Source organism: Rhinopithecus bieti, unplaced genomic scaffold (genome assembly GCF_001698545.2).
Source record: "Rhinopithecus bieti isolate Rb0 unplaced genomic scaffold, ASM169854v2 scaffold_2572, whole genome shotgun sequence".
Lineage (NCBI taxonomy): Eukaryota > Metazoa > Chordata > Mammalia > Primates > Cercopithecidae > Rhinopithecus > Rhinopithecus bieti.
This window is the reverse complement of record NW_016804595.1, coordinates 2,202,370-2,229,971: the sequence shown is the minus strand read 5'-3', so window position 1 is coordinate 2,229,971 and position 27,602 is coordinate 2,202,370. Positions and strand designations below refer to the sequence as shown.

Sequence of the window (27,602 nt, the reverse complement as noted above, 5' to 3'; positions counted from 1 at the left end):
TAAGATGAGGAATGCATTTTGGAGTATTCATTTCAGAGTCAGACAGTCATCAAAATGTAGGGCAATTAGCTTGATTGGAAATTATCACCTTTGACTTTCAGCTTGAATATACCACACCTTGAAAACTGTTTTAGTAATTGCTGGATCTGCAGGTATTCATGGTCTCTGGGGCTGCAGTCCAGATTTTAGGAGAGCAGAGTAGCCGGCGACCTCTCCAGTGGTTTATCAAAGACACCTCAATTTTATTCTGGCATTTAATCTGCCACAGAAGCCGTTTATTGCTTCATCTTGTTGAGTAACATGGACACTGTCACTTAATTAACTCACCATTTGACTGCATGTTTAAAACTGTCAGGTGGGAAGAAGATTTAGTGCTGTCTTATGATTAATAAAATGCTAAAGTCTCATTTTGTGAGAGCCACATAGCTGGCACCTGAACAAAAGCTACTAAGTTTGTTGGTTGTTATTTCACTTTATAATTACATGAACTGTCAGGAAAATAGCTGCATTTGTTTGTTCTTTTTGTATATTTATTTTTAAAGCATGTCAATATGTGGGTGTTGGGGGGTTGGTGTAGTTGGTTAAACTTACAAAAATATTTTAAATTCTAACATTAAATGAATTATCATGTCTTTAACAGGTATAATTTATTGAATAATGTTTTAGAATCTTAGAATTAATAATTGCATATTTGCTGAGTGATTACTTATGCTAGCCACTGACCTAGGGTTATTTAAATATGTTGTTCCAACTAAACTTCACAATAATTCCAGTAAGTAGGAATTATTTCATTGTTCTTCCCATATGACAGATGAAAAAACAGAGCTCTGAGGTGATTAATTATTTGCATAAAAGCACCTACCTTAATATTAACAGAGATCAGCCTTAAATATAGGATTTTATGTCTAAATCTATGAATTCTGTTTATTCCAATGGGAGAATCGCTTTGATTAAGCCCACTGAAATTGTTATGCTTTTGTAGTCATTATTTGGAGCCCTTGGCCATTGTTTATTTTTTTTCTTGCTTCATGCCCCCACAAAGGGATTTGTGTTGAGGATCCCCAAGATCATTTCTATATTCAGTGATTTGCTAAAAAGACTCATAGGACTCAGCTTATAGTGGTATTCATGGCTAAGATTTATTATAATAAAAGGGTACAAAACAAGATAAGCGAAGGATAATGACCCTTGGGCAAAGTCTGAAGGAAACTAGGTGCATGCTTCCAAGGGGCCTCTCCTGGTGGATTTACAATAGATGCATTAATTCCTCCAGCAGTGTCTTTGTGACAATGTGTGAAGTGTTGTCTGGGAAGCTCATTAAAGACTCAGGACCCAATATTTTTAGGGGGCTATTCACAAAGGCACTCTCTGACTAGCATGCACCAAAATTTCAGACTCCCAGAAAGAAGGCAGGTATTCAGCGTAAGCAGCAGTGCACAATTTAGACACAGTAAGATGTTTTCATAATTTAAAGAAAGTTTTATATCAGTGTAGAGAACTGTTTACCAGTTAAGTTCTCAGATGCCAGCTAAGGGCCAAGTTTGCAAGCAGGCCTTTCTAAGGATAGCAATCTTGGCTACAATGTTAACTCTTTTTTTTTTTTTTGCACAAAATTCAAATGACCTGACAGAATAATCCCATACCAAAATGTTTTGTCATTTGCAATTCTTGAAATTAAATCAGAAAAGGAGTAAGGTTCATGCATTGGAGTGCTAAAAAGGACATGATGCATGTTAGAAATAGCCAAAAACATTATTCATTTTGGGATTTTATTTCTTCCTTCATTTTTTGACCCTCAAAATATTTATTGAACACCTATTGTGCTAGGAAATGGCACAGCAGAGTGATTAAGATCATAGCCTCTGAATCAAGATACCTGGGTTTAACTCCTAATTCTACCACTTACCAGTTACATAATGCTAGACAAGTTTCTAATAACTTCTCTGTGGTCAAGTTTTCACATCTGTAAAATAGAGATTATAATAGTGCCTATTTTATAGGGTTAGGGAAGATAAGACAAGTTAATATGCTGTCTGGCATGTAGTGAGTGGGTAATAAAAGTTAGCTCCTATTATTATGTTCTTCACATTGTGCTGGCTCTGGGTATGCAGTGATAAATAAGGCAGATATGCCTCTTGCTAGAATAGAAATTCTAGCCTAGTGGATGATACAAGCAAATAAGCATAAAATTTTTTTAGAGAGTAATAACTGCTCCGGTAGGTACAATCTTGGGTATATGAGAGCACATGGGAGAAAGCCTCACCTAGCTTGGAGGAAGATAAGTAGAAGTCAGAGAAAAGGGAGAAGGAAGTTGGAAGTGGAGGGAGACTATACCAGGCCAAAGGAACATCTTGGGCAAAAGATATTGAAATGAGGATGGGAGGTAGGGAGAGAGCATTGTATATTGGAATAGGTGAAATAATAAATGATATGGCTGTAGGAGAGATGAACTTGTAATGATAAGCAGGGACCAGAGGATAAAGAGCTTTTCAAGTCCTATTAGGGAGTTTTCACTTGGCCTGAAAATAATGAGGAGTTCTATGGGGGCCAAACCTGGGGACAATTCCTTTTGGAAACAAGCTGGCATGATCCTCATGGAACTCTCTTTTGTGTGTGTGGCTCCCTCTCTGAAGATTGCATTGTCAGCTTCCCTTATCAATGGACAATGAGGACTCCTTTCCCTTTGGGCTTCCTCTTTGTGTATTAGGTATTGATCTGGAACATTCTGGACCAGGGCTGAGGCAATTTTAGGGGCTGCTAACAACAAATCAAACCTTTTTTAGCTTGTTGCACATGAGGATTCTGGATGTGAGAACAATAAAAGAACAGAATGAGGACATTTGGTTGTATTCATGTCTAGTGAAACTTGTAAAGAAACCACCTGCAAGTACTCATGTGTCAGTGCTCACCTACCTGCAACACAGTCCGGCCCCTTAGAGTGAACCCAAGTAGTGATCAATACTAGGCTTTATGCGATGTTTTAATTCTATGATTTGACCTCCTACATTTTTGATTGTTGGTTTTTTCCTTTTTTCCACATGCTTCTCTTTTTATTGGTATTTCTTTACACTTTATTTTATGTTCTTTGCAAATCATGCTCACATATAAGCACACATGGGAAATGATTTATATTGAAAACACCAGCCATAATGAACATGTCATTATTTGTGGGGTGAAAGGGAGTGAAAACTAGTATTTACCTGCTGCTTTTTACTTTACTGATATTGCCACTTTTTTTATGATACATTTTTTTATTTTGTTCTAAGCAGAAATATCTTCTTAGGCTGATTGTATGTAACATTAGCATTACACCAACATTTCTAATATTTTTTGCATGGGGCCATTCCACTATCACTTAGTCAAAGGGGTTCCTAATCCACCAGGATTCCACATTATAGAGGAAACTTTTATGTCTCTCTCTCTCTCTCTCTCTCTCTCTCTCTCTCTCTCTCTCTCTCACACACACACACACACACACACACACACACACACACACACACACTTATTGAGAGCTACAGAGGTACCTCTACCACTTTTGATCTAGCATTAACCCCAAGTATTCAATTTCATGCTTAGTACCATTCAGGCTCCTGGGTAAAGCTACATCACATATTTTACCCTATGTAATAAAAGATGGCTGATTCTAAATGTAGTAATTGCTTGTGGCTTGGGCTGCTGCTGATGTTACAGGCAGACCCTGCCTCAAAGAGTGGGAATGATTGGAGCGATAGAAGTACCTTTATAGAGAAGACAAATCAATTGATGTGTCAAGTCTTCCTCTGTTACCATGAACATGAAAGATCTCGCATAATGAAGTAACTTTCCCAGAAATGATAAACGTCCATTTTCTTGCTTATCTTTTTGTTCCAATGCATCCTTTCAGAGTTTCTCATGAATTAGCAAAATATTAAATGTTGCATATGGCAGCTGAGGAATATTATCATAGATCTAGGTTTGATGGCCAGTAGTCACAGATGACTATAAAAAATAATTAAAATTAAATGATATTAAAATTTAGTTCCTCAGTTGCACTAGTCAAATTTCAAATGGTCAATAATCACATGTGGCTAGTGGTTATTATACTGGATGACACAAAAATAGAACATTTCCATCATTGCAGTAAGTTCCATTGGGCTATACCTGTTTAGATGAAACATACAGTATTTCAATTCTTTGTCAGTCCTGTACCCTGGCAACTATATGGGCATTGGATACAGGAATTATGAATAATTGTGATTAAGTATTTAATTATAATTTAAAAAATATGGTAGTCTCCCTTATCCGCAGTTTTACTTTCTGCAGTTTCAGTGACCTGCAGTCAACTGTACTCCGTGAATATTGAATGGTCTTAGTGAAAGGATAAAGTTTCATTACTTTATAGTATTAAGACTAGTAGGTCTGAAGTCTTTATATAAAGTAATGAAACTTTATCCTTTCACTAAGACCATGAAGGCCTAAGAAATAGAAAAACTTGTCAAAACCCCAAACACCAGGTACATATTTAAGGAAACAGGTATTATATTATTTGTTTTTTAAAAATCCTCCCCTGAAAGTCTACTTTTGAACTGGATATTTTAAAGTGAAATAGAAGAAATAAAACTTTCTTGTGTTCTGGTAAAAAGATGTCCTGTGAAATCATCACAGCTCTTTCAAGAAAACTGTGGAAGGAACTGGAAGCTGGTAAAGGTGATCAATATTTTAGGGAAATTGCATTCTATCGTTTACATTTATAACTCAGAGTTTTGGTCTTGTTTATAGAACATTTCCACACAAGGCTCATTGATTCTCAGATTGCTGAGTCACACAGCAGCTGCTCCTATTAGAAGCACAGTTATTTAACTTACTACTGATTATCTCATAAGTGCATAATTTCTCAGTCATAGTCTCTGGTATATTGTTCTTGCTCTCGAGATCATCTTTAACAGGATGGAAAAGCTCTCCCCATGATGTGCCCATCCATGTGGCAATACGTTGATGACATTTTCCCCTGTTTTCCATCTCTCTGTCACTTAGAACAACCACATTTTTAAGAGGGAAGATACATTTTTGTGTCCTATTTCAAATCAGCCCTGGCCCCATATTATTCTAATATTTAAGATGGGATAAATAGAAGCAGAACTGTCATAGCATTTGTTTTGGTGGTGAAATGGGGGTTGGAGAGAAAACTAAACAAGTAAAGTGCCTAATGATAAAAGTAATAAAAATGATAACAATATTGCAGACACTCATTAACTGGACAGGGCAACACTTGTAAAGCTATGATTCATCTGCTTCTCATTCTGATGTGATTAGACAATGAGAATGATTTTTTTGAGTTAGTTGTTCATTGCAATACACCTTTTGGGTGTATGGTTTCATTACTTATAGGCTCCTGTGTCAGATTATCTGGCACTGAAGCTTTTTGCATAAATTAAAGCACATTCTCAAAAAGTTTGCTTGCATTTTCTCTGATGTGGCATATAGGTAATTCAATATCCTTGTGGAAAGAAGAATCTAGATGGCACTGCACTAGCAACCCTGGGGTGGTGGTGGCTGAGGCACTCTTTGGAGGAAGATAGAAGATTCTTATTAGAAGGATAGTCCTTGAATAGCAAAGGTGCTTGAGATTTTCAAACTCATCAACTTTTAGAGGAAAATAAGTGTTATGGGAAACATCAGCTCTGGAATCAGAAAAAATCTATGTTTTAATCTCAGCTGTGCCGCCCAAGAGCCTATGGATTTGTGGAGTACACAACATGTTGAACACAAATTGATGGTGGTGATTGTTGTTTGTATTGTTAATTTCTCCTTTTGTGTAACATACTCTGTGACCTTGTTAGTTAATATTTTTACCCTTCTGCTTTCTTATTGCAGCATAATGATACCCACCCAGTAGGATCAAATGAAATAAGAATTCAAATTTGGAACCTTGTAGGTGACAAGTGACAGGATGACTTGTATCAGATTTAACTCTGTCGTTCTGCTTACTGTTAATTCTTGTCTCTAGCCTGAACATGGCAGCATTTTATCTCCTAAACTCCTTGATATACTTATATAAATATCTACGTTGTTTAGCCCCAACCTGTGGAAATGTCACAGAAGAACATTCTTGATGGCACAGCATTCAAAGATCTCTTGGAATAATTCTGGAAAAGTCTCATGGTTTTTTTAGAATTCCTTTGGGGTTGGTAAATATTAGCTAGAATGAGAAATATAAGAAAAGAAGAACTAAAAATGTTAACCCTTCAAAATCCGTAGATAAAAATGTGACCCAAAGGAAAAGTGTTTCATTGTTATCAATTATTCATTGATTATTAAAAGTAATAATAATAAACATCCTTGAGGCTGCTGTGCAATGTGAGCTCAGAGCGAGGGCAATGGCAAAATAAAGATGTAATAAATATAATTGATATTCACTGATTCTGTATTACTAACAAAACAACCTGAATAACTGAACAGAAAAATGACTTTTAAGAGGGACTCAAATTATCTTCTTATATTCTAAAAGTGCATTTTCCCCATGGAAATTTGCTGTGAACCAAAATAGCACATACTAATAATCATCATTTACATAGGGCCCACTATGTAATGGTGCTTTTTATTTCTAATCCCTGTGGAAACCTTGCAAGACAGGTTTCATTACCCCTATGTTCCTGATGAGGAAATTGAGCTTGAGAAGGGTCAAATAATTGTCCAAGGAAAATTCTATGCAGCCACTAGGAATAAGTGTTGTGTTTGAAATGCCTTAAGTGTTACTCTGACTATAATGACACATTAACATTTCCTCTTGAAAATCAAGTTATGCAAGTTATACTCAAGTATTGTGTATTTACTATACCGGAAAAGAATGAGTATGGATTCCTTGTGTGGAGTTACAGATTGTGATGAGTGGTTCTTGATGTTACTGTTTACAATAAACTTTTATGTCAGACACTGTGCTAGGCATTGAGAATTAAAAACATTAAGTAATTTGTTTACCCTAAAGCACTCATAGTCTAGTGCAAGGATAACAAATAACTGGTTCCTTTGCTGACTCCAATAGTAGATACAGCTTGGATGCAGCTCAGGTTAAGTTTCTCAACAGTTCTTTCTCAACAGTGATTCCAGACAATTTCTAAACATTGATTAAAATGAGTACACATTAGAAATATAGCTCATTTACCACTCATATTTTAGGAAACACATGTAATCAATCATTTGAAATCCACTGTGACAATCTGGATAGAGTTGTGAGTAGTTTTGTCTGTGGTACTATGGATTTCCATGTATACTTACAGAGAAGGATAATCACCTCTAGTTATGGAGGGTGGGAGAGAGAATATAGAAAGCTTTACACAGAGATTCTTAATCTTTAGGAATGGGTAGAAGTATGACAAGGCATGAAACTGGTGATTTAGCAGGGATCAAAGACTAGAGGAACTTATATGTTATCCTGTGTACTTTAGAATCTACTCTGTAGGTATAGGATTGGTTTCTGAAGGATTTTACAAAAGGAGCAAAGCATTTTGAGGGGAAGTCCATGAGGGATGTGGCTGAGAGAAGACATGAGATACTGCATGGGAAGATAAACTGAGGGCCTGGATCACAGTAGCAGTGGTTGTACTCTAGGCCAGAGGTCTGATTAGAAAACAGTGTATAAAGCTGATGTAGATTAGAACTGATGAACTATTAGACATAGTGAGGGGATGATGTGAAACAGAAAGTAATTTCTAGGACAATGTCCAGATTTCTGGCTTGGATGATTGGGTTGATAGCGAGAAGAGAGTTGTGAGAATAAGATGTAGTGATTTCACTGAGGATGAACTACAAAGACATTGATTTATATTACTACACAGAAATATTTGGAAAAATCTGTTTTTTAAGGCCAAGTGCTTGCTTCTAAAGCGGATTTTAAAATATTCTCATGAGACACTAAGAAATTGATTTTGATGATAATCATTAGTAAATTTTGTATACCACTCAGCTGTATTTTATATGCTTTTTTTTCAATTGTGAAAAGTTGGAATCAGTAGGGACCTGAAGTTCATTGATTAAATCTTGAGTATGGAGCCCTGTTAGAGGAAATGATTATTACAAAATCAATTGTATTCCTCCACGTGGATACCAGTGATGATTTTTTATTTCTATTCTGAGTTAGATCTGCGTTATCTTTCTGGGGTGACTCAACTCCAATAAACTTTTCTCTCTGGGGCATTCATCTATTTTAAACCCACTGGGCACAGTTAACTCTATGTAAATCTTTTATTTTTGGTCTTTAATTGACAAATATTGACCATCCAACTTCAAGTCAACACACTCTAATCAAAAGTGAAAATATTATGGAATTGATGATTCCTGATTTATCATGTGCTGACCACAAATAGATATTTCAGGTTACTCTCAGAAAGCTCCATTATGTGGAATACTGTGTGTATAGAGGGGGCCATGGACTAGAATGTAGTCTTCGAGTCATGTGGTCATAACACCCAGGAGATTTTCCTTGTAGGCAGTAACTACTTGGTTTCCTCAAACTGTATCTGAATCCTTTTACCTCTTATGATTATAAAACTTGAGAGTGTATGTGAGTGTATGTGTGTATGTGTGTATGTGTGTTGGGGAGTTTTATTTTTGTCTGCTGTATTTTATGCAGAGAAACTGCCACTAAAAATTGCTAATGTGTAGAAAATATTTCCTCTACTATTTTCCTGACTTGAGGACAAAATGACATTTTGGAGTTTTAGTGATTCTTTTCTTCTGTGAAGCTTTGTTAAACTTTAGAATAAACGTTTTTATTCCTTTAGAATATGTTATAGAATACATAGACAAGGCACTATTTTGCAATAGCAGAGGAAGGCATCCATTATTTTATTCAACCTTTAATAGAATCATTGAGTATTTGGTTTTTGAATAATACTCTCCTTGCTTAGGTGTTATGAATAAATATTTTTTTACAGCCTAACCTCAAATTAACTTTGGATCCAGTTTTTGGGATAAGAGATATAGCATTAAATGATATAAGAAATCTTCTATTTGGTGCTCTTTTAACTCTCTGACTCTTTAGATGTGGACAAGTTATTTATTTTCTTAGTTTCATTGTCTTCAAAATGGGGGAGCTGGGCTAAGTAATTTTGGACTAAGTAGTTTAAAAGATTTCTCCCAACTATAACCACAATTCTTTGGCCCTATTGATTGTCATATGAGCAAAAGAGTCAAGTACAATTTTAGTAATAGCAGTAATTACTATGGATAGACCTGCCAAACTATTGATCACACCTAGTTGTTTTTACTAAAAGAGAAAATTGTGTGAGTTGGTAGTATGACTTGTAGAATTCTATACCAGAGGATATCTTCTGAGTTCAGGGCATTGGTGTGATACCCAACTCTATTAAATAGTCTCACATGGAATTCATGAGCACAACATCTTGTTTGATGTTATGCTCTTTTAGGCTGAGTGTGCTTCAGGGCAAATCTTCAACTCTAATGTGACCCTTAGCCAAATGACTTTGTCATGGGAAGGGGGTATCTGAGCCATACTGCATGAAATTGTAAAAATTCTGGAAAATATAGAAAGATGAAATTTTTGTCTTTTTTTAAAGTACAGACTAAAATTTCATGCAAATTCTGTTGTTTGATTATCCACTAGTGATACATATAGTGAAAAGAGATTAAATTGATGGAGGAAGTATAAGACTGACTGAATGAATATGCATTTGTAAAGTCACATTTCTTGTTGTTTGTGGCACACTGAAGTTTGTCAGTGGAGTATTTTTTTCCTTTATTACTATTGTTTTTAAAATTCTTAAATGGTACCCTTAGAAGGATTATATGATAAATGATAGCAACAAACACATGGTCTAGAATTTGGAGCTGTTGTGAAAACATCCCTCAAATTAGTTATTTCCATATTTATCTATGACCCATTACTCTGAAGGATACTTAAAGCTATTGCTTCTTCTCTGCCTTTCTATGACAATAGGTGAGAGTGATCCTAGACTCCAGGGTGTGACTGTTGATCTCAGATTATAGAAACCTATTCTGAATAGATATGCTTTATCACCATTAAATGCATATTCTCTTTGCAGAATTCTATATTTGTGTTTAAACTGCCCTTATAAATTTAGTATGCATTTTCCATGGGTCAAAAATAAGCTGTTATTTGTAGCAGTTCTGACTAAGGTTTTGGATGAATTTTCTTCTTCCTTCTTTCCTTCCTTCCTTCCTTCCTTCCTTCTCTCTCTCTCTTTCTCCTCCTCCTCCTCTTCCTCTTCCTCTTCTTCTTCTTCCTATTGCTCTGTATCTCAGAAATAGCAAGAATTTATTGTTTTATTCTCTCAAATTCCATCAATTTTTTGTAGTTAGTAGACAATATTCTTATGTCTTAAATAGAATTGTAATCTGCATTGCTATGCAATTTTACACAGCCAATCCACTTGATAATGTCAAAACACTTATTTCTGCTTGGGAGGTTTTCTACCTTGCTCTCATTAATGTTGCACCTGTTTTGTTAAGTGTAGAGTCACTGATAGGGTGCCAAATAGAATTCAGAGAGAGAATCTTCATAAGTATAATGAATTTGGATTGAACTAACTGAGAGATTCTGAATTATTTTAAATATTTGACCTAGACTGATGGTAACTTTTGCACTATCCATACTAAAATGCTTTATAAAGCAATTAAAAAGCAATCACAAGATTGTAGACAAGTAAATATACATTTTGGGGATTTCCTTCATTTTATAACTTTAAACTTTTGTGATTATAAAGGTAAGTCATATTTCGTATCACTTTTTGAAACATAGGGAAAACAAGAATGATAATCATATATAGTCGCACTGAAGAGAAATAGCTACTCTTACATTTTTATACTCAAACTGTTTTACTTGAAAGTTTTACTTGGCCTGGTGCGATGATGGCTCTCGTCTGTAATCCCAGCATTTTGGGAGGCTGAGGCAGGTAGATCAGTTGAGGTCAGGAGTTCAAGACAAGCCTGGCCAACATGGTGAAACCCCATCTCTACTAAAATACAAAATACAAAATTAGCTGAGTATGGTGGCACACACCTGTGATCCCAGCTACTCAGGAGGCTGAGTCAGGAGAATAACTTGAACCCGGGAGGCAGAGGTTACAGTGAGCAGAGATCATGTCATTTTACTCCAGCCTGGTCGACAAGAGCAAGACTCCATCTCAAAATAAAAAAAAAAGTTTTACTTAAAATAAGAATAATCATACACTTCATATTATTTTTAAATGCTCCATTGTTACATTAAAATACTCTAATTATATGTATAACTTTAATTGTTTCCTTTATTATAACATAGTTCAACTAATTTTAAATTCATGATTATAAATAATTTTGAAATGACTTGTTGTATCTAATAAAATGACACTTGAACACTTATTAAAGTCCATACACTACTCTTTGCTTCCATAATTTTATTATATTGTCCTGATAGTCCCATGAAATAGATAACTATTTCTGTCTTAAAAAGGAAATGACTAAGCACTAAAGATTTTCTGTAACTTAATAATTAAGTGTGATATTTAATTTTGTGCTATGTGACCCAAAGTTTATGCCCCAAATTACTAAACCCTGTTGACTATGTATGAAAATAATTTTCTCTAAGGATGAAAATCTATAAATGCAAATGTTCATTCAAAATATATATACATTTTAAGGATTTTATATGTTTTGACAAATTACCTTTCAGAAGTATAGTTTCAATTTATAGTCCCAACCAGCAGCCTTAAAACAAAAAAATTCATTAATGTAGGTGGCTTTTATACAGAATTATTTTCTTTATTAAATCAAACACAGAAGAATACTTGGAAGAACTTGGTAACCTGGATAATGTTGCCATAAACAATAATAATAATAACAATAAAAATAGTGGGTGTGGTGATAATGGTGTCATTATCACAATATGCAATAGCTGTAATTTATATAGTGCCTTTTATGTGCCAGGTGTTCTGTAATGACCTTTACCTATGTTAGCTTTTTTAGATCTTATAACAGTTTTGAAAACCAGGAATAACTATCTGTTTCAAAGCTAAGATTTACAGATATTATGATTACTCAAGTCACAGACTTAGAAAGCAATGGAGCAGAAATTGGAATGTCTCTCAACTCCAAATCTCCTGTTTACATATGTAACCTATCAAAAAAGATACTTCTTGAAATCATATGTATTTTTATTGCCATATCACTATCAATTATAGCAACTGTCAGAGTACCGTGACGACAATTACATACCCATCTCTTTCTGTATTCCAAGTTACTTGAGAAATACAGGTATTTCATCAATTGTTATAGCTTCTCAGAGTTCTTACAATATCTTTGATGAAGACTCTACTCTTCCCTCCTCTGTAGATGTACCGTGGTCTCAAGTACACGGTACTTGAGATGTACACAGTGTGTCTCAAGATGCATTTGACAAAGACTCTATCAGATTATGTATAAACTGTCATCCAATCGGGGTACTTCTGAGAGTAAAAAGGGGCTACTATAAATAGTGATGCTGTGGTAACAGGTAATCTGAAATTGTTATGGGAAAACTAGAAAATATTTTTGTCTGTGTCAGCATTCCCCTATCCAGGTGCCCTTGTGTCCTTAGAAATCTCTGTCTTCAACTCTCATTGTTTTCCCAAGACTCCTCTCTCTAACATTCCCAACCTAAAGGCAAAATATATCATGTTCCTAAGAAGAGATGACCACAGAAAAATGAAAAGCAGTGTCTTAGAAAACTCTATAAAAGTAATTATTGAATAAAGAGACCCTTAACTCTCAGGAAGTAGTTATTTTAAAGATTCCCTTAAATTACTTACCTGAACCACTGAGCTAGTTTTGCAAGGAATGACTAAAGGAATGGTTTTGACCTTTAAGATACTGTTGTGGTGCCTTTCAGAAGCTGAATGTACCTTCCTACCCAATCCGAAATTTGGTTTTGATATCAAGACTGAGGATACCACACCTGCACCAATAGCATATTAAAAGGTTTGTTACCCACATAATGAGGGTTTCTGAGAAGAGCAGGACAAATTTCCCAAGTGGATCCCAAAATAAAATGCATGAATAAGAAATGGAGTGCGTTTGGGACTTTTATAGTGGTTAGGTAGTGGGGATACAGTGAGTGCTGTTTGAACTACCTGCTAGTGCTAAGGAGAAAGAGGAAGAGGGTGGGAATGTTGAAAGTTGTCAATAGCCAAACATCAAAAATGGAGTCAGGCTATTTATTACATTTACCAGGACAACTGGGGGTGAGTCATTTCTGTGTGCTTGGAGCCATTAGGAACAGCTTGGCCGGCTGCACACCTCCATAGAGCACCATTTTCACAGGGCACCATTTTCACAGTTGCAATATGAAGGTCCTGTGTATGCTTCTCCCACTTTTCCTATGTGCAGCTGTAATAAATGTCAGTCTTATTTTAAAAATCTGGGTCTGCAGACTTAATTTCCAAAACTTTGCCAATGTTTGTCAATTTAAACCATTTAGATAGGAAGACTTTATTATTGATCCAAACTAGCATATTTTATTATGATTGTGGTACATTTTCAGAGATGGTAAAACAAATCACTAACATCTGTCAAATTTTATATGCAAAGTAGATTTCAGTTCACAAAATAAAATTAAATGTATGCACACATGTAGGTGTATATATGTATACATAATAGTAATAATAATAATGTTTGACATTTATGAAAAGTATATGGTATGCAGGCACTGTTTCGAGAACTTGTAACTCTCGCAACATCTCTATGAAATTCACACTGTTATCACTTCCATTTTTCAGATGAGGCATGTGAGATACTTAGAGATCTCGCTCTAGGTTCTCTAAGGTTACTAGGTAGTAGTGGGATTTGTACACAGACCATCTGCCTTCAGAGCCTGTACCCAACCAGTGGGAATAATAGGGATAGAGGCTATTTATATTTCAGGGCAACCTACTGTTTGGACAAGCATTATGCAAAGGGAAGAACACTCAGTTTAGAGTTGGAAGTCTGTTTTCTCATTTACTGTATTATTGTGGTCATTTTTAATATTTCTGAAGTTCAGAAAAGAGTTTTAATCAAATTGTTCAGTTGAACTTGTAATGCTTGCTTCTCAATGATTTTGTAAGAATAACTGCCTTGTTCACTACTTTATTCCTCAGAGCCTGGGAGCAGGGCAAGGTGCTCATTAATGCAATCATGAATGAATATGTACTTGGTATCTGGATCTGCATGTGGTAATTATTAGCTTTATATCTGTTCATTTTCAAATTTGTCCTCTAGAATAGTAAAATATTTATCATCCCCAATTCACACTGTTCCAATATAATCTTTTTATTACTTTGGTGTTAGAATCTAGCAATCTTTCCTGTAGAAAACATAGTCTTGATTGCCTGGGGTCTGGTCCCTTATCAACTTTCGTCAATGACTTTTGAATTACTTTCTGTCTGTAGTAGCTCAGCCAACTCATTGGACTCAATCTGTTTTCTGCCTTAGAAGATTTGAAAAAGCCTGTCATTGAACCAGTGAGATCTTGCTTAATCTTTTCATCTCTAAGATAGGAAGGTTGAATCAAGGCTAATCTTCTTCATAATTCATAATCTTAAAACTCTTGAAACTTACAATTCTTTGGGGTGTCTGTTCATGTCCTTCTGCAGCTTTAGCAGTGTCCTTCCAATTTGTATGCTCAGATTTAGCGTGAAGTGACTTGTTTTAGGAGTCTTAGGCAGGAGGAGTTAGCTATAGGTGTTTTCTCAACATTTATCCGGTCTCTGAAATTTAAAATGATAGAATATGAATGCTAAAGATTTATAGAACTTTTTAACAAACTCATATATAGGCTCAATAAGAAAACATCAATCAGATTGGAAAAAAATGAATTTGCTTTAAAAGAAAATTGTTTTATTATTGGACAAGTTGTTTGTCAGTCTATTCTATGTGATTTTCCATCCTAGGAAACAATTATTACAAGACATATTCTTTCTAAGTGTTATGAAGTGAACTCTGCTGAATTTTATGGACTTCAAAAAAAGATGAATCCAGAAGAAAAATAGGATTAATTATAGATTAGGTAATTTTATAGCCATCTCCTACTTTACAGTAATAACATTACCCAAAAGTTCTAATCCAGTTATTTAGATGTTTCAGGCAAATTTTCACATGTAATCTCTGCTCTTGGTTGGCTTACAGTCTCAGTGAGATAATGCTGATGCAGAAGGAGAAAAAGGTATCCAGGTAAAAAGGCAGAAAGGTGGTTATTGGATAGATTATCTTCAAGAGGTGAGAAATTCTGTTGAATTTTGTGTGTGTGTGTACGATGGAAGTAATAGCTAATACTCTAGGACATCATTTCACTAACCTCAGATATCATTTTATTTATTGCTCATAATAAATCTAGGAAGTGAATTCTGTGATTCTCACTTTGTGAACGAGGAAATACATAAACGTATTTCTACTTCATATTTTATATTTCTCTCTATAAAGAGATGTTAAAATACCTTGCCTAAATTTATACAGATCATTTTTGCTAGAGTACAGATTTAAATGCAAGTTTTTCCTACTCCAGGGCCTATGCTCTTAACCACTGAGATTTCTTTCTTTTTGGAGGAAAGTGTTTCTCAAAGTAGGGTCCAGGATTCTTTGGTGCGCTACTAGGATTCTCTGATAGCCTAGAATAGAATTTTAAAGTTGAGTCCTTTCTTTGACTTTTATAAGCTTCAAAATGTTGACATTTCATAGGAATGATTTTTATGGAATACTAAAGTTCATAATCTACAAGGTTGTTATAATTTGGTATTTATAAAATAAAACAAGTATGTTTCTATAGAATGCTAGAAATGTTATTCTATTGAGAAGTGTGGCTGCTCAGATTTACACATTTTATAAATGGTAGAGATAGAATTTGAACCAAGGTGCTTTGCTTCTTAGTTGCTCCAGGTCTTCTTGCTACATGGCCTGATTCTCTGTGATAGTCCACTGCATCCTTTTTGAGTCCCCTCACTTGATCTCATTTGGAAAGTCTTTTGATCCTTAGAATCAAGGGATTCCTGTCCAGAACAGACATATAGCCTTAACTGCTTCAGGCAGAATGGGTTGTAATTAAGACTTTCCTAAACCAGATTCCAGGAGTGGGAGAAGCAATGGAAGGTTTTTGAATAGAGGACCTCACGTATTTAGACACTTGTTAAAAGTCCAAATTTGTAAAAGCAGACTTAAAAATACTTTTCAATTGCTTTGGATTATTTTGTCAATCAGAAAATGAAGAAAACAATTTGAGGAATGCAGAGTCTGGAATTAATTCTGACCACAGAGAGAACTAATTATTGATATGAAAGTGATAAGAGACTTGGGACAAAGTGACCGTGTTATCTTAATTAATTTCATGATAGTAAAGGAAAAATAGTGAGTATAGCTGTAGAATTTATTCATATCATTAGCAAATGTAATTGTAAATTATAGATGAAGCAAACCAAAGCAATAACAATGAAGAAAAAATGTGTATATTTGTGTGTGAAAATGTGCAGTAATTCCAAAAATTGATTTGATTTAGAAAGATGGGTAGCTATTTAAGAAATAATTTTAATTATACTCACAAATAAGCCCAAATAAGAAGGAAAGGGTAGGTGACCTAAATAAATCAGTACTGTAGATTTTCTTTACCAAAACAAGCTGGGGTCAGAGTTAATAAGAATTTTATAAGAGGCTATTAGGTTGTAGAGTTCAGAAGGTGATAGGCTAAATAGAATATCAGTTAATTTGTGAATAGAACTTCTCCTCTACAAAATTAAAACTCAGAAAGCATCTTTTTCTAACCAAATGAACAAAGTGAAAAATGAACTTCAGTAATAAAATATATTCATTAGTTGGAGTTTGCATTTGGGTACATCTGTACATATAACTCCTGAGCATATATGAGAATAAATGATTATATACATATGGAATTTTATAAATACTGAGCACCAACTATATGCCTGACACATGGTAGACTGAATAAGTTCAAAGATGATTAAGCCATGATTTCTGCATGTACTATTTTGGGATTACCCTTAGATTATAAAAGAGAGCTATTTTTGAGAATAAAATTGTAAAAGAAAATTAAAAAGTTGAAGTGTGGAAGCAAAAACCAGTTTCATTCATTTATTTATTCAGTAATCATGTATTGAGTGCCAATTGTGTGCCAGACACTGTTTTAAGTACTAAGGATATTGTGGGAAATAAAACAGATGGGATTCCTAATCTCATGGGATTAACACAGTGGGGAAGACAGGTAATAAATCCATGCCTTGGAAAATTTCAGAAAATTGTAAGAGCTCTTAAGAACATAAAATAGGTGACATGACAGAGAGCATCTTGGGCAGCTACTTTGGACACGATACTCAGAGAAGGCTTTTAGAGTAAGTATCAGTGAGGCTAAACTAGCCATGTGAAGATATAGAAGCACAGAGTTTCAGGCTAAGAGGATGGTAAATTCAATGTACTAATTTGGAAATTACCTGGTTGTTCCAAGACCATAAAGAAGACCACTGTGTCTGAGGTGCATTGAGCAAGAGGAAGAGAGGTATCAGGGGAGGATGAAGACATGTACAAGACAAGATCACCAAGGCCAGAAAAGGGAGTTTGAATTTAATTTTAAATGCCTGTGCAAAATCACTGGAGAAATTTAATCAGGGAAAGGAAATGCTCTAATATATGCTCTAATAAGATCAGTCTGACTTCTATATGGAAAATGGACTTGAGGCATTGGTGCAGGGTGGCAGCAATTACCATAGGCATTAAGTCAGAGAGCAATAAAAAACCCATGTTTAGACCAGGGAGATACATAGTTCACTACCTCCCTACTAAATAGAGCTCTGGGGAAGAGAGAAAAGCTCAGATGTGTATTTGTTAAGAAAGCTTTATTCAGTACTGTCATGTTAAAAACAATAGGCAAGTCATTATAGAAATGAAAAAAAAAAAGTGACCTATATCTGCCCTCAAGGAATTTATAGGACAGCAGAAAATAAATATCGTTTGATTAAGTCATTCTACTACAGATGGAGAAATCTAAATATGAAGAGAATTTTCCCTCACATGGGCAACCAAAGGAATTGCTTTGCGGTTGCTTAAAAGATAGAAAAGGCCTGGGCGATGTGGCTCACACCTGTAATCCCAGCCCTTTGGGAGGCCAAGGCAGGCGGATTGGAAGGTCAGGAGTTCGAGACCAGCCTGACCAACATTGTGAAACTCCATCTCTACTAAAGGTACAAAAATTAGCTGGGTGTGGTGGTGTGTGCCTGTAATCCCAGCTACTCAGGAGGCTGAGGTAGGAGAATTGCTTGAACCCGGGAGGCAAAGGTTGCAGTGAGCTGAGATCTCACCACTGCACTCCAGCCTGGGTGACAGAGCAAGACTCTGTCTCAAACCAAACCAAACCAAACCAAACAAAACCAAACAAAACCAAGAAAAAAAAAAAAAAGAAGAGTTTGTAGGAAGGACAGTAACAAAACTCCATACTGTCAGAGTGGAGCATGGCTCTTTGGAAGATCTTGAATGACTCAGTATGCAGTGGCTGGAGGATTGGGGAAGGCAAGTGAGTAGTCCCAGCCTCCTGATGAAGGACCTTGACTAGAGACTGGATTCTGAATGATAGGTTAGTATATAATCAAATCATTAGGCATTGCCAACTTAGAAAACACACTCTGCCCCATGGCTGAATACAGATGGGCTTATCTATAGTGAGGATCTTTTGAGGGGAAATTTACCATGGTCCACTTAGCTGATGCCTGCTCTCTTTTAAATCTGTAGTCATGTGGTGAAGTGTGAGGGCTAAATAGTGGCAGGTACTGTAATTGATTGGCTAGGTACTCATGTTATATGTTTTCACACTCTTGAAAATTTTATTAAAATTTATTCATAAGGCATATTCAGCAACTTTATCATCTATAGTGTGTACTTTTTAGAGAAAGAAAAACATAGATGAAATATTGTTAGAAAATAGTCATATTTCTAGGTATTTGAAGGTGACTGTGTAGCATGGCATAGAAATGTACAAACCTTTTACACATTTTTAAAGCACAGGTACTTGTAATCCTCAAAAGAAAAGAGAATAAAAGAGAAAATCACCCTCATTCTGGAGCTGACAACAAGTTCCAGAAAGTTTGCTTTCTGGTAAATTAGTGGTTGACAGAAAAAGATTCTGGGCTGCTCTTGTTCTATTTCCAAAATATGTTATAGTTGTCTATAAGAGCTATTACAAATTGTGGACAATATATCACAGAGTTCTCTGAAATGTGGTAAATTACATTTATGATTTTCACTATTGTATGCCATTTTGGCAACACGCAAAGCTTTTAAGGGTATATGATAAATATAATGGTATTTCTCTCTCCAGTATTCTCTACTAAACTATAATTTATGAGTTTTTGCATGTGTCAGGAATTTTGTTTTATTCTCTATTTAAAATTAGTTATGCTGTTTTTCTTTAATCTCTATTTAGAAAAGTCAGGATTGCATTAAACTATGGGGAAATCTCACACAAGACTGTGTTTTAAGGGTTAAAGCTTCTGTGGTAGTGTTCTCAGCACTGTTCTCACTAAGGAAATAGCATCTAGAATCTAAACGTTTACATACTTTTTAAGGCAGAAACTCTTAATTGCTGATATTCTACATTTCTGCAATGACAAATTTATTTCAGTTAGGCTCACAGCATAAAGTGAATTTCTAGCTGTTTCTAACCCTCCAGCCCCAAGCACCATCTAATGTCAAAGCATAGTCATCTAAATTTCAGTTTGCCTAACATCGTCGAGGCTTCCTGTGTTTGCATCAGGAATTCAAAGACACATTATTTTAGAGAAGTTGCACTGTCAATATTTTCAGCATGAGTTTTCTTTATTGTAAGAAGACCATGGTTCTAGATGGCAGTTGTAAAAAACCCTGTGTTTTTTTCTCTGTGTGCATGTTTAAAATACAGCATGTGTCATCACCATTCAGTAAGTTTTGGAGAATGAGGAAGGTATTTCAAGCTAAGAAAGAAGCTACCAAGGCATTCCAGGAAATAGAAACAGCATGTGCAATGGCACAGAGTCATAAAAGGACCAGGCAAATTGCATGAAGCCTAGTATCACAACCATGATGTTCAACACTGTGGATTCCTCCTGCCAGGGTCCATGCCATATTCATTTTTGTTGCTATGAAAATCTAAAACAACATTTGTTACATTACAGGTGCTCAGAAAAATCAGTCTCATTTATAAAAGAAGGAATTAATGTGTTTTATGAATGAAAACATACATATGTACAAAGTACAAGGGTAACTTGTATCTGATATTGTTTGTTAGAGCTAAGAGTTACTCCCAGTAGAAATATGACCTATCAAGAGGAGCTACAAAATATATTTTTCTGGTCTGAATATATTAATCTCCATAAGAAATATTTATGACATGTTGTCTGTTAGGGTCTGTGATAAATATGGCTCTTATTTCACTGAAGTTTCATTTAAATGGCAGATAGGTAACTAACAAATGATAGTAGTTATGAAGGAAATAAAGAAATTTTCGAGAGAAAAAACCAAGCCAGATGCTATTGACTGGTGGCCTTGACATTTAAATTGAGTCTTAAAGGATGATACAAAGCTGATTGTTTGAAAAAATAAAGGAAGAACATTTAAGGGTGGGTGTGTGTTGTTTGGGTTAGTTAGATTTTGTAGTTAATAGGAAATGGAAAGGGGCATATGGATGGATATTTTGTCATTTCCTTTTCTCATTTGATTTGCAGCTTCTAATATTTTAAGATTCAAAATGCAGGACTAAATCCATTAAGTCTTTTTGAAAATGCTCTTTAAGAGCAGACAAACAAATAATATGCAGACACTGTCTAGGATTAGAGAGAACAATGAATGAAAGATTATATAATACTTCTAAGTACAAGTCAGATACCACCTGGGGAACAGGTAGGGTTCAGACTAAGCTGGATTTGGTCTAACTTGGAGGGTTGCACTTACTTCTGGGTTCTTTATGATGCAGGGCAGGAATCTGTTTATTAGATTATATAATAAGACTGGCAATAGGCACAGTTCTGCCTCCTAAACAGTCTGAGAAGCTTGCCCCAAACTGATTTCCCAAATGATCAGTCAGTTTACATTTTCCCAAATGCTCTTTTATTGAAGTTTTTCTCTTCTCTTTACAGCGTGGCCCCTCCTGAGACATTTAAATTCTCGCCTCTCTTCCATTCAGGCTCTACTGCTATGTACTCATCTTTTCCTGACTTCACTCCCTTGGTTTTCACAGTCCTTGTATCTCCAGAGAGGAGTTCTCCAGTGGGCTTTAACAGCTCAAGATGCTGTTATAGAAGGAATATGCTTCCACATCCCAGGGAGACCCAAGGGAAAATGTGCTCACCCTAGGCATCTACATGGGAGGACATAACCATATTGCTGTTCTGTTTTACCTTCATAATAAAGTTGCTTAAAGCAATCATGACCATATAGAACAAAAGTCTCAAGAGGCCCAACTTGACATCATAGATGTGGAAATGCAAAAGAGAAAAAATAAATTGCTAGTAGGGTCTCTTTAAAACCAAATTCTCAGTACTCAAAATTATAGCAGGAGTAATGGGAACCTACTAAAGTCTGAGGTGGACTGAGGTTTTGTCCACCACATTTTTTTTTCTGTTTTCTCCATAAATTATTTTCTCAATTACTAAATTTTGGTATTTTAAAAACATAGTACATAGGGCAGTACTCTTTGTCCATTATCAGCTATAGAGGGAAAGGCAACTCAGGCACGAGGACAAAGAGAGGTCTGCGAGACCCACTCAAGTGTGCACTAAGAGGTAACAAGGCATTTCCCTTCCTGTTGAAATGCTCCTCAGTGCCTTTCCGCCTAATCAGTTACAGTGTTCAGCACTGGGAAAGGCAAAACTCTAATGCCAGCTCACAATGGCATCCCATCATACCCAATTTTTTGCCTATCCCCTGTGGAGATGAGCACAGCAGGGGTTATAAGTGGTGCAGTCAGCTGCTGTGACTGGGTGATTGAAATAATAGCCAGTGGGTTAAATACAGATGAGTACGCTTCTCCGGCATTTAAAGTATTATGGACTGGTGCCCAAATGGTAGGATTAGACGACTTCAGGGTATACAGCACCCAAATCAGTCTCTGAGACTCTGACATTTTCTTTATTATAAGAACAACTAAAATTGTATCACAACGTGTTAAATTCTGGAAAATTCGCACTAATGCTTTACAGGAGTTTCATTCTTTTGCACTGAGAAATATCAGGAATTAGCATCGCTTTGATTGTATTTTCAAAACTTGATAATATCATTCAAAATGTGGAGACATTGTCTCCACTCAGGAGGCCTAAATAAGATAGTGGGCTTTGGAAGAGTGATTGAGGGATGTATTTAATTGCAATCAAAATGGATTATCAAGTCTTCATTTTATTTCTGCAAGGTCTTGATAGCTGGTATAATGTAATAATATTTTATGTAATGTAGTTAAGAGACTTATTTCACAAAAGTTTTAAGTTCCTTGCTCTATGATCTTTAGCCTCCTTTAAAATAAAAAAGAAATGTAATCTCTAAAACAAATTACTATAAAATCTTGTATCATAATGTTATTTTCTTTTTTCGTAATAGGATAAAATATTGTGATGTTTATTATGCTTACAAGATTGCTCTGTGGTAGATTATGTGAATAATTTAGTTGCATCTTTAACTCTCATTAAGAAATTTAGATTTTAGTATTTATGTATATATAGAAAATATCTTCCAATGAAAAGATGATGATTGGTGGTGATGACATTTTGCTGGAAGTGAAAAAAATGTGAATATAATTATTAAAATTGCTTTTTCAAGTTGAGGTATGTTAGTATTGTTATCTTTTTTTAAAGAAAGGAAGCAATCATACTTTTCTTTATATCAGTGGTTCCTAGCTGACTCCACATTAGAGAGCTTTAAAAATTCATATGCTTGGCTAGGCATGGTGGCTCATGCCTGTAATCCCAGCACTTTGGGAGGCTGAGGCTGGTGGATTACTTGAGGTCAGCAGTTCAAGAGCAGCCTGCCCAAAATGGTGAAACCCCATCTCTAGTAAAAATACAAAGTTAGCCTGGCATAAAGGCTGGTGCCTGTAATCCCAGCTATTTGGGAGGCTGAGGCAGGAGAACTGCTTGAACCCAGGAGTTGGAGGTTGGGGTGAGCCGAGATCACATCACTGCACTCCAGCCTGGGTTGCAGAGTGGCGGGGGGCGAGGGGCAAGGGGGGATCATATGCTTTGGGCACATCTGAGTATAATTACTTGAGAATTTGGGGGGTTAGAGATATATAAACTCCATAGACTATTTTAATGAGTAGTCATAATTGCAAACCATTTATTCAGATCTGTAGTCCTCAATTCTGTCTGCACCCTGAAATTGTCTAACTTCAAAGTAGTACCTCGTCTTTATTTTCAGATACTCTGGTTCAGTTGGCCCATGGTGGGTCCCATGCAGTGGTAGTTTTATGAAATTTGGAATGTTTTCAGCCAGTATTATTTCAAATATTTCTGTCACTTTCAGTCTGTCTTCTTCTAGGTTTTTTTTTTTTTTTTTTTTTTTTTTGATGGAGTTTTGCTCTGTCGCCGAGACTGGAGTACAGTGGCACGATCTTGGCTCACTGCAACCTCCACCTCCTAGGTTCAAGTGATTCTCCTGCCTCAGTCTCCTGAGTAGCTGGAATTATGGGCACCCACCATCATGCCTGACTAATTTTTGCATTTTTAATAGAGATGGGGTTTCATCATGTTGGTCAGGGTGGTCTCGAACTCCTGACTTCAAGTGTTCCACCCACCTTGGCCTCCCAAAGTGCTGGGGTTACAGGCATGAGCCACTGTGCCCAGCCTCCTTCTAAAATTTTAATAACACATGTTGGTATACTTGACGATGTCACCCATATCTCTAAGACTATGTTCATTTTTCTTCAGTGTTTTTGATCTGTTTCCCAGACTGTTTATGTCTGTTGACTTGTCTTCAAGTTCTCTGATTTTTTCTTTTCTGCCAGCTTAAGTCTGCAGTTAAACGCTATTAGTGATTTTAAAATTTCAGCTGTTATAGTTTCAACTCCAGAATTATTTGGTTATTAAAATCTCTTTGTTGATATTTGCTAATTGATATTTGGTGAGACATTGACATCATTCTTTCCTTTAGTTTTTTACACATGATTTTCTTGAGTTCTTTGAACTTATTTGTAATAGCTGGTTTGAAGTATTTTTTGTTAAGTCCAACATCTCAACCCTCTCAGAGTCAGTTTTTGTTGACTGCTTTTTTTTTTCTATCCATAAATGAAATTTCCTTGTTTATTTGCTTTTGTTGTAATTTTGGTTGAAAACTGGATATTTTAGATGATATGTTGTGGCAGCTATAAATTCCAATCACTTTCCAAGGGGTCATAGTAGTTATTGCTTATTGCTGCTGCTAGTGTTTTTTGTTTGTTTATTAGTTTAATGACTTGATTGAACAAATTATGTGGTGTAGATCTCCTGTGGAGTGTGCAGACACTGATATTCCTGCTTATTCTTTGTATTCTTGTTTTTATTTTTAAGGATGGCTTCTTAGGTGCTGCATCTTTGGCTAGCAAATCCTAAATGTCAGCCAATTATTGGTCAGAGGTTGTGCTCAGAAAACTTGAGCCTATAGGACTCCCAACTGTTGCTGAAGAAATCTGTATGTGGACTGAGACATATATTCAAAATGGAGGTAGTTTACAAATTTTTATTAGCTTTAACTTTCTGCTTGTGTAGGACCTCCAATTAAGGAAAAGACACACAGATAATGGGCCGATTCTGGTTTCTCCTTAACATCCACACAGATTTCTTTTTCTCCCCTCTCTTCAATAGGAATACCTGGGAGTTTATCAAAGCCCATTATGTCTATCTCATTCCCTAGATCTCCTTGTTAATCTAGGTTAATTTTTGGGCAGGTTTTTTATTTGCCCCAACCAGTGTTTCCACTTCAGGCAGCTGTGATCTTGGCCTTCTTTGCTTGATTGCTGAACTAGAGACCACTGTTATTTTCAGCAAAGCTCCTAGGCATGGGCCTTTTTTTGGTTTTGTTTTGTTTTCTTTTGTGACTGTTCAAATAAGATCAGTCCAATACACAGCTTGGGAAGCACTGCTGGACTAGTGCAAGGAGTACTTCCAAAACATCTTTCAGGAAGCCAGAGCAATCAAGAGAAAGAAAAAAGGCATTCATAAAAGAATAAGTCAAATTCTGTCTTTTCCTGATGATATGATGCTGTACATAGAGAACCCTAAAGATCCCCCCCAAAAGGCTCCTGGAACTAATGATCAAATTTTGTTTCAGGATACAAAATCAACATACAAAAATCAGTAGCTCCTGATTGGGTACATATGCACCTAAGGATGGGAACAATAGACACTGGGGACTACTAGAAGGGGGAGGAGGAAGGGTGGCAAGGATAGAAAAACTACCTATTGGGTATTATGCTCACTATCTGGGTGATGGGATAGTTTACATTCGAAACCTCAGTATTACATACTGAGTATTACATACTGCTTGTAAAAACCTGCACACATACCCTCTGAATCTCAAATAAAGGTTGAAATTATTAAAAAATTATTCATAAAAGCAATAAGAAAACTGATAAAAGTTGTCTAAGTCAACTATTTCAGAATACAGGAAATCAAAAAGTTTAAAACAGCCTGAGCAACAGTTATTCAATAAAAATTGCTGAATTTCAGCAAGAACAGTGAGCTTTGTGGTGTCCTAACTTTCCCTATTGCTATTCTCTTTTACTAGCTCCATGATACCCTTAAAAACTAACATTCTCACAAATATGGTATCTGTGAACACCAGGAGCCTAATAGTCATTAATAGCAACAGAATTGTTTGGTAACATTCCAAAAAGCCCCATTACCAAAGAATTGTTTTTTTTTTTAACTTTTATTTTAAGTTCAGGGGTACAGGTACAGGTTTGTTGCATAGGTAAACTTATGTTGTGGAGATTTGTTGTACAGAAAATTTGTTATTGTATTATTTGTTTGGTAACTTACAGTAAACTTACACTCATAAGGCTTATCTCCATCTGCCCTAACCCAGAACTCAATCAATATGAACAGATTTTTCTCTTGAGCATTTGTTGAAAACAAAAGATGGTGATTATTTAATTGTAGCTGCCTGACAGAGGGCTATCAGCTGGAGTGAATAATCTGCCAAAAAGAAAGCAATTTAAATAGAAAGTCTGGGAATAAAATATTCACAGGGGACTTTGAAAATCGCTGATATATTCCTGGGGATCTAGACAACAACATACAGATTTAGAAATGTGTGCCTGTTTAGGGTTGGTTGCATGCTGAGGAAAAACTTGAGACAGCTCTAAACTCTCATATCTAGCTTACCTTGAGGCTCTGTATAAGTAAGAAGTGAAAGCTAAGGCAGAGTTGTCAACTGCTAGATCACTGATGATGCATGCCAACATATACACAGTGTCCTTTGGTGAAGAGGTGAATATTTATTGGTTTAAGGCATTTAAAATGCTTTATTCAAACATTAGCTGAGCACTAAACTAACCAGACACTTAAAGTGATTAACAGTGTAAAGAATTCAGACTTTACACAATAAATTTTAGAAGGTGTGAAAGAAAAACTATCACCAACTGGCAGCAAACTAGGTTATTATCAGAGTTGCCACATTATATTGTTTTATAATTTCCAGTTTTTAAAAACAATATAAAATATTAAGAGATAGGCAAAGACACAGGAATCGAAGGCCCATACAGAGGGGAAAAAAGCCTCTAACAGAAACTGTCTGGGAGGAGGTCCAGGTGTTAAACTGACTAGATGAAGACTTTCAATGAACAATTCTAAATATGTTTAAAAAGAACTAAAGGAAACCATGCCTAAAGAAGTAAAACAAAAGAGATACTGCTATCTCATCAAATAGAGAATATTAAAGAAGATATACAAATTATTTCAAAAAGAGCCAAATAGAAATTTTTGAGTTGAAAATTATAAGTGAAGTGAAAAGATCACTAGAGGGCATTAACAGCAGATTTAAGCTGGTAGAAAAAAAATCAGGAAACTCAAAGATAGGTCAGTGATATTACACAGTCTGAAGAATAGCAAAAAAAGTGTGTAGAGTAAAATTTAAAGATATATGGGACACCATCACATATGCCAACCTGCACATAATGAGAGTCTCAGAAGAAAAGGAGTGAGAGAGAGAAATGGGTGGAAAGAATATTTAAATTAAAAAAGGCCAAAGGGTTCCCACATTTGAGACAAACATGAATCTACACATCCAAAAACCTCAACAAAATTGAAATAGGATAAATTCAAAGAGATCCACACCTAGATAATCCTGATTATACCATTGAAAGAGAAAGACAAAAAGAGAATGTGGGAAACATCAAGAAGCAGCATCAAGAGAGAAACATACAAGTGATGCTCAGTGTGATAGCTGAGTCCTGGCCTTCTTAGGACAGGAAGCAGTGAAATAATATATTCAATTTGCTGAAAGAGAAAGATTATTAGGAATTCTATATCAATCAAAATTACCCTTGAAACCTGAAGAAAAAAAATACATTTTCAGATAAATAAAAACTTAGTAAACTCATCACTGGGAGAGACCTGATATATAAGAAATAAGGAACACTGGAAAATAACTTGAATGCAAAGAAATAAAGA

General features: G+C 35.6%; 1 long non-coding RNA gene across 2 annotated transcripts in view; it reads left to right on the top strand.

Moving 5' to 3' along the window:
- Positions 1 to 27,602, top strand: part of LOC108527819 (uncharacterized) — a 140,438-nt gene that overhangs the window by 98,382 nt on the left and 14,454 nt on the right. Inside the window, exon 4 of one of the 2 annotated variants that reach the window (XR_001884942.1) lies at positions 12,860 to 12,930. The exons of the other annotated variant lie outside the window; for it this stretch is intronic. This is a non-coding gene — a long non-coding RNA (uncharacterized LOC108527819). Of the gene's footprint in view, positions 1 to 12,859; positions 12,931 to 27,602 lie in introns of those variants that run through there. 2 annotated transcript variants of the gene reach the window in all.